Genomic DNA, 8,897 nt, shown 5'->3' with positions numbered 1-8,897 from the left:
ACAGATGCTTCATAAACCTTCACATAATTGCAAATGGGAGGTAAGGGAAATATCAGAAGAGAAATTTGATCAAAGAGCATTATATCCATATATGTAGCTGTGTTTCTCTTACCATGAGCTTTCAAAACAATACACATTTGCCAGCAAAGGCAAAAGGAAAGCTACTTTCATAACAAAACATTCATTAAGAAGATTCATTTTATTTAGCTGGAACTAGGTTACAATGTCAGTAGAATTTAACCAATTTCCAGCAATATGATTTTTCTGGTCATCAAGGGAAACTTTGTATTTGAGTTCTGATTTAGACCATGGGTTCTTTAGTGAAGAGAGGAGATCTTGAGTGTTCTGTTCATGTTGTTTTTAAAATATAGGCTATAAAAAAAGTCTCAAATCCCCTTAAGAATTAAGTTGGTGCCAGATATTTCCAGAAAAAAAAAAAAGAAATAAAACAGTGAAGCTTGAAGAGCTTATAAAAGAAGTAACTTGGGTATAGTTTAGCTTTCATACCAGGTGGTCATTGTAAAGTACAGGAGTCTCCTGGAACGGTGAAGAAATAAGAGAAAACAAAGCCTTTACCGGAAAGAGACCTTCAGAGAGGTTTGCGCAAATCTGGGGAAGTAATGTTGCCTCAGGAAAAGATTTATGCACCCAGGTGGATATATCTCTCCTACCTGAAGCCACATGGAGCAGAAAGCTGTAAAATTTAAAAAAATCCAAGCAGAGTGAGCTAAGAGAACTCTGAAGGTAGTGAGAAGTCCTAAGGAGGCAACTTAAGGGTCTGGTTTCTGATCAGCTGTGAGTTGTACTTAAAAACTGCTCCCATTCAGAGATCGCTTTCAGTGAGGCTTGATTGTGTCACAGCTGTGATAAAGCACCAACGGACTAGTTCTGTGAGTCCACAGTGTGTCTATGAATGATTTTAAATTTAGGAAGACACCCTAAATGAGTTAGATTTAAATTTGCACTTGTTGATAAGAATGAAACTTATTAAAACTTTTACTTCTTTAAAAGCGTTTTCAATATTAGCACTTATAATATATAAGTAATACGAGTGAATGTTTAAAACGTTAACTGCTAACTGCTGTTTTGTTATTTTAACATAGGTATTGGGTGAATAGGAGAGATAGAAATGACTAAAATTTAAGTCTGTGATCAGTGGTGCGTGAAAGTACACTCGCTGCCCACTTTTTTTCAGTGGCAGCCACCTGTTTTTTGCCTGCAGAATTTATGTAAAAAGTTGCTGAGTCTAATAAGCTCCAAATTATGGAGAGAGGGCTGAAAAACAAGACATTATTTGGGACAAGTGTAAGAAATGGTAGCTGTAGCTATTCTACATCTCTGAAGGGTGACAAAGTCTGAATTCCGAAGTTGGTCATTTCAAGTATTTCATCAAGCTGTAATTTAATCTCCAGGGTTTATCTCTTTGCTTTTAAAGGATTATTCTTTAAACTAAGCCTACAGCCATTCTGGAATAATCCAATTTGCTCAGGACACATCATGTATAATACTACCTCACTTTTTTCCCAACTCCTTTATATTGGTGTTAGGTTACTGACCCTCTGAACATCCCTGTAAGGCACATATCAAAGGTCCCATATTAGTATTGAAACAGTTAAACCACAGACAAGTTGGAAGGCTGTGCTACAGTAAAATATGTGACATGTATTTTGTATTTTGGGGGGATAGATATTTTCTCTTTTTTTTCTTACTTAGCAAGATGCATGACAGACCAGAGAGAAGGAAAAGTAGACAAATTCATTATTTTTAATTAATAGGGGTCATAGTAAATCCCCACAAATTTCTAAACTATTTGCTTTGATTTAGGTTTCCAGACTATGAAGAAACCTTACAGAATTGCTATATGAACAGCAACTTCGTAGCCACTAATTAAAATAAAGAGGAAAATTTAACAAACTTTTATTTTGGCAAATGCATTTAATTTGAAATAAATATATAGCCTACTTTATTTTATAAAACGATCTTCTTAGGAAAATAAATAGAATTATTTTTGTTTTCTATCATGCAGGGTTGAATGCAGGTTTCATAGGTAGTATGGAGGCTTACACAAGTAGAGATCTTAAAGAAAAGTAAAAGAAAATTACAAATACAATATTAGCTATATGCAAATATTTACTGAAAATGAGAAAAACATCACAATAAATTTCAAAATTTCCCAAGGTCACAAATACAATAGGCATCGAAAATCCAGAAAAAAGCATAATAGTTGTGTTAATTTATTGTCTCTTTTTCTGTGTAATTTAACATTACAGTAATATAATATTTTCTATAAAGAGAATAGAAAGAAACATTTGTCTTTGCTTTATCATAGTTGAATGAGTATTTTTGTTCAGTCGTTTGGAAAAGTTTCTCTTAGCTCCATAAATCATATCGATAATGTTATGTAGGATTGCTGTCAAGTATATGGAAAAATCTCTATAAAATGTCTTTTATAGAAGAACTTACAATTTCAGGTTCATTTTCAGGTTTCTTGTGCAGTGACTAATCTTATACGCTCTTTGAATGAGCATGATTGATGACAAAGGACCTCCCTTTGAGTCCAGGAGCATTAGGAGGGTACTTGGAGCTATTCTTGCATTCCAACAGGTAGCAGTTACTTACCTGTGCATTAAAGTAATAGCGTGCCACATAAATGTATCCCACTAAACCCAAAATAAAAGTATCCCCAACTTAACTTCTCTTTAGCCAGATTCCAAATGTGTGTGTGGTCATTCCAAACCCTATGACACTGCGGGAAGTCAGTATGGAAAGTGACAGCAGAACAACTGTGGTTAAAATGTCTTATGATTGGAAATTTCACAAAAATTATAATGATCTTGTAAACACTGCTAGGGCACCCTTAATGGAGGAGCCTGCACAAGTGAAAGGCTAAAATCATTGTAAATTTACCTCTGTTAAATTTAACAAACTAATAAAGCTACAGATTTGTTCAGAGTAAAATTCAGAGTGCTAACGTGTGTGAGAGTTCAGATATATACTGATGGGCATTCTTTTGTTATGCAATAATGATGTGAGTTGATTCCAGTACCATATTTACTGTAGCAGTATGATATATGAGTGAGTGTCAATAACACTAAGATTTTTATGAAGGGACGGTAATTTTTTTTTAAGTTCAGTGAATTCTAATGTTAAGTAAATCCCCCAAATTTAAGTGTTCTGAAAGGCATTATCTACAGTTGAGGTTGCGGAGTAAATGACCAATTAAATAATAAAATGTTTAAATGTTTGGCTAGAATAATGAGACATTTTGAGCATTTTTCTGAATATAAAGTTAATCCTGAGATGGCAAAAAAAAATTTAAGAAAGTACAAGTAAACTATCAAAAGACCAAATATATAAGGCAATATTGTTTTGGGACTTCTGTAAAGAAGATCACATAATGCCACTTAGTATATAGTATTGCGGGAAGTCAGGGACCCCGAACGGAGGGACCCTGTGTTGTGCCGCACAGTTAGGCAGCAGCCGCCGCGGAGCAGTAGCCGCCGTGGGAGGAAGCCATGAAGCACTAAGAGATGGAGATTCTGGATGCAAAGACAAGGGAGAAGCTGGTTTCCTGGACAAGGTGGAGCCCCATGCCACCATTGCGGAGATCAAGAACCTCTTCACCAAGACCCATCCGCAGTGGTACCCTGCCCACCAGTCCCTCCACTTGGACCCCAAGGGCAAGTCCCTGAAGGATGAGGATGTTCTGAAGAAGCTGCCCATGGGCGCCATGGACACACTCTACTTCCGGGACCTGGGGGCCCAGATCAGCTGGGTGACGGTCTTCCTAACAGAGTACACGGGGTCCTTTTCATCTATCTGCTCTTCTACTTCCCAGTGCCCTTCATCTGTGCCCATAAATATGACTTCACATCCAGTTGGCACACGGCGGTGCACCTCCCCTGCATCTGTCACTCATTCCACTACGTCAAACACCTGCTGGAGACGCTCTTCGTGCGCCACTTCTCCCATGGCACCATGCCTTTGCCCAACATCTTCAAGAACTGCACCTACTGCGGGGGCTTCAACGCGTGCACGGCCTATTACATCAACCACTACCCCCTACTTACAGAGCTCAGCAGGTGAAACTGGCACTGGCCATCTTTGTGATCTGCCTGTGCTTGGCCGCTTCTCCATCCACATGGCCCTGTGGGACCTGCGGCCCGCTGGGTCCAAGACCCGGAAGATCCTGTACCTCACAAAGAAGCCTTTCACGTGGCTCTTCCTGCTGGTGTCCTGCCCCAACTACACCTCTAGGTGGGGTCCTGGATCAGTTTTGCCATCACGACGCGGTGTCTCCCAGTGGCCCTGTTCTCCCTGGTGAGCTTCACTCAGATACCTATCTGTGTCAAGGGCAAGCACCACCGCTACCTGAAGGAGTTCCAGGACTACCCGCCCCTGCGCATGCCCATCATCCCCTTCCTGCTCTGAGCGCTCACACCTGCCGGGGCTCAGCCCCTCACCAGGCGGCATTCTGGCGGGGAAGTGGGGCCCACAGCTCTCCAGCACCCGGAATAAAGCCCACCTGCCCCAGTCAAAAAAATGTATATCTATCTATCTATCTATCTATCTATCTATCTATCTATCTATCTGTGTGTGTGTGTGTGTGTGTGTGTGTGTGTGTATACACACAAAATTAGCCTGGCACCGTGGTGCATGCCTGTAGTCCCAGCTACTCGGGAGGGTGAGGCAGGAGAATCACTTAAACCTGGGAGGCCGAGGTTGCAGTGAGCCAAGATTGCACCATTGCACTCCAGCCTGGGGAACAAGAGCGAGAGTTCATCTCAGTCTCCTGAGTAACTGGGATTACAGGCACCTGCCACCATGCCCAGCTAATGTTTTTGTATTTTTAGTAGAGACAGTGTTTCACCATGTTGGCCAGGCAAGGTGGCTCACTCCAGTAATCCCAGCACTTTGGGAGGCCTAGGTGGGCAGATCCCCTGAGGTCAGGAGTTCAAGACTAGACTGACCAACATGGTGAAACCCTGTCTCTACTAAAAATAAAAAAAGAATTAGCTGGGCATGGTGGCAAGCTCCTGTAATCCCAACTACTCGGGAGGCTGTGGTGCATTGGCCAGGGGAACCCTCCCCCAATATTTCAACATAGGTTCTTTCTGTTTTCCCTAAGTGTCTGCCGTTCTGAGAAATAAAGAGAAAGAGTACAAAGAGAGAACTTTTACAGCTGGGCCGCTGGGAGTGACATCACATATTGGTAGGTCTGTGATACCCACCTGAGCTGCAAAACTAGCAAGTTTTTATTAAGGATTTCAAAAGGGGAGAGGGTGCAAGAACAGGGAGAAGGTAACAAAGATCACATGCTTCAAAGGACGAAAAGGAGAACAAAGATCACATGCTTCTGAGGAAACAGGACCAGGGCAAAATCAGAAACTCCTGATAAGGATCTATGTTCAGCTGTGCACATATTGTCTTGATAAACATCTTAACAGAAAGCGGGGTTCGAGAACAGAGAACCGGTCTGACCTCAAATTTACCAGGGTGGGGTCTTTTCTCCACCCTAGTAAGCCTGAGGGCACTGCAGGAGACCAGGGCGTATCTCGGTCCTTATCTCAACCATGAAAGACAGATACTCCCAGAGTGGCCATTTATAGACCTTCCCCGAGGAATGCAATTCTTTCCCTAAGGTCTTAATATTATATTCCTTGCTAGGAAAAGAATTTAGCGATATCTCTCCTACTTGCATGTCCATTTATAGGCTCTCTGCAAGAAGAAAAATATAGATCTTTTTGCCTGACCCCGCAGGCAGTCAGACTTTATGGTTGTCTTCCCTTATTCCCTAAAATTACTGTTATTCTGTTCATTTTCAAGGTGCACTGATTTCATATTATTCAAACACACATGTTTTATAATGAATTTGTACAGTTAATGCAATCATCACAGGTACATCCTCAGCTTACGAAGATAACAGGATTAAGAGATTAAGAAGATAACAGGATTAAGAGATTAAAGTAAGACAGGTGTAAGAAATTATAAGAGTATAATTAGGGGAAGTGATAAATGTTCATGAAATCTTCACAATTTATGTTCCTCTGCCGCGGCTCCAGCTGTTCCCTCCGTTTGGGGTCCCTGACTTCCCACAACAATATAGGTAAAATCGTTTTGCTTGCCATTTAGTAAATAATGTCTTCCATGAGACGGAAAATATAAAATGTTTAATAATACAGTAGTGTGAAAATTACTACTCCCAAAGAGTTTTGCTCATTATTTTGTGTGACGTAAATATAAACACAAAAATGAGTCAGATTACTATCTTTTTCTAAATATCCTTTTCATTTTACACTTATATATGTTCTAGAGTCTGAAAGGTCATTGTTAGCCTCCATTCGGTAACTTTTTTGGGGGGGCTTGTTGCTCATTAAAGGACAGTGAACAAGACAGGTAAGTACTAATTGCTCAATTTTCTCAGTGATAATTTTCTTAGTTTGGTTTATTCCTCTCAAAACCCATGTCCTTTCATCTCTGCTCTACCTCCGACACTAGGATCCTCAATATGGAGGGACCTCATAGTGTAGGGATGCCACCAGCTTGGGAATCAAACAGACCAGGTCCTGAATCTACCAGACTGTGGCCAAGGGCAAGTATCCTCACTTTCCAATGTTCTGTTTCCATGTTGGTTAAACTCTACTGCAAAGGGGATAAGATAGGAATACACATGTCCAATATAGGGCTTCCTGTGAAGCAAGTGCTGAATGAGTGAATGAATGAATGAACAAATTCACGTGATTTTTTTTTTCTGTTTATATGATAAATAAACATCATCTAGGATACACTGATCTATACAAGTGTGCTATTTATTTTGTGATATGAAAGTGAAACTTATTTATTGTGTCTGTAAGTATTGTATAATTTTTATTCAATAGTTTCTCTTATATGTTCTCAGTGCCATATGGTTTTAGCAGATCAAATCACTGAAGCAAACTCCTTCTCTCCTACTCCTCTGTCTTTCTCTATCTCTTTTTCTCCATTTCTGAAAGCAAAAGGAGATAAGTGAATGGAGTAAAAGTAAAACAAAACAGGAATGTAAAACTTTCCACAATTAAGAAAGCAACTAGAAGGTTTCATTTTCTTTTATTTGCCAAATCTGGACTTATAATAAGGAAAAGGAGTGCTGTTCTCTCAGTGTATTTTCCACATTAGTTGCCAGGGGTAACATAATGTGAGTAACAAACAGGAAACCAGTGGGGCACAGGCTTGCTGTTGTAGCCTAAATCTTCCTTCCACGCCACATGTTTACAAACATGCTGTGTTCCTCTTGACTAAAGCAGACACAGACACACACTGACTTCAAGGCTTTCTACTGTGTGTGAAATGGTTTCCTTGAGGAGCTCCTGCTGTCAATTTTCAGACAATGCAGAGAGGGAGTGTCAGCTACTGACTACAAACTAGCTTGAGTAGAAGACTTAACTCTTTCAGTTTATAAATATATATATTGTAAAATGAATAGACACTCAAGATTAGGATTTGTTATGGAAAGGGAAACTTGGTTTAAATGGCCATCATCTGGGCCAAAAGATACTGAAATTTAATGTTAGTGTCTTTGTTCCTTGGAGATCCTGCTGTGGTGCATTAGGAGGGATTTAGTCCCGGAAGTCAGTATGATAATAAAGGACAGCTTTGTTGAATGTCTTCTAGTCCTGCGACCCTTTACTGCTACTTACACAACAATGGCAAAATTCCTCTCCGACCTAAGAGGATCCACACTGTGAGAATTTTTAGTAGTTCCTTTCCTTGGGCTCTTCCAATTCAAGAGTCAAGTGTAAGTGGCACCAAAAAAAAATCTATATTCTCTGCCTCAATGTTGTCCCTTCACTCTGTAGTCAGTTAATTAAATACTTATTGAAAGACTTGATATAGGTGCTCCTAGAAAGGTGCTCCTAATAACTTGCCTGTCCTTTTTCAGTCCTATGCACCCCACAGAGGTGTCTTCTGCGCTGCTCTAGGGCTGAATCCTCAGCTGTTGTAAAGCTTGGAGGGACTGGGAAGCCCAGAGGATTGGCAATTCAGGCTTCACTAAAACTCACCTGACATATCACATTTCTAGTACTCCCAGAGGGGTATCTAATCTCTGCATATAGACTCAGAGTCCAGGTGACTCTTCAGTATCAGGGCACAGAAGTGGGGAAAGACAACTGGGAGGGAAGAATGCTACAAGGTGGCCTTATATAGAATTGGAAGCAGCCTTGATGGAGGTATTTTAGGGACCAGAAATTAAACATTTTTTTCATGGTACCAATAATTTTTCAATTTCTTTGGCTGAAAACTTTATCTTTAATGTATGTATTAATTCAACAAAAATTTCTTGTACATATATGCCAGCACTGCCCTAGACACTAAAGACGTAGCAGTAAATAATGCCAACAAGTTGTTTGTTTTAAAGAAGCATAATCCAAATCGAATGACTTGAACAGTAAGTAACCTGGATTTTTCAGGCAATAATATGATATTGAGAGTGAATTTATTGGCTTTTCTTTAGAGAAGGTTTTAGGAGTAGTATAAGAAAGAAAATGAAGAATTAAGTTCTGAAATCATCTCTTGATATTTGAGTGAGTGAGTGTGTGTGTGTGCGTGTGTGTGTTTATGAATAAAGGATATTTGGAGTCTAGAGATAAATCCTTTCTTATTTGTCATTTTTATCAGATACAAACTAAGCACAATAAAAGAGGTTGACTTTGGACTTCAGTGAGACTGATGAAAGCATAACATTGAAGAAGGCAAATCTGCACCGATGTCTACACTTACAGACACTTCTGAAAGAAAATATAGGATTCTTATTGGGAAAAATAGCTATAGACAAATTTGCTTCATTGCTGCCTCTCAAATCAATGCTTAGCATTCCTTATATCAGGAATCCAGTTGGATTGTTTCTATCTCAGATGGTC

The 8,897-nt window shown here is 39.8% G+C and overlaps 1 pseudogene; it reads left to right on the top strand.

Annotated features, from left to right (window-relative positions):
• Window positions 1–3,515: 3,515 nt before the first annotated feature.
• Window positions 3,516–4,431, top strand: LOC108515598 (very-long-chain enoyl-CoA reductase pseudogene; annotated as a pseudogene).
• Window positions 4,432–8,897: the final 4,466 nt, after the last annotated feature.

Source organism: Rhinopithecus bieti, unplaced genomic scaffold (genome assembly GCF_001698545.2).
Source record: "Rhinopithecus bieti isolate Rb0 unplaced genomic scaffold, ASM169854v2 scaffold_33326, whole genome shotgun sequence".
In the NCBI taxonomy this organism is placed as follows: Eukaryota; Metazoa; Chordata; class Mammalia; order Primates; family Cercopithecidae; genus Rhinopithecus; species Rhinopithecus bieti.
This window is presented reverse-complemented; position numbering and strand designations above follow the sequence as displayed.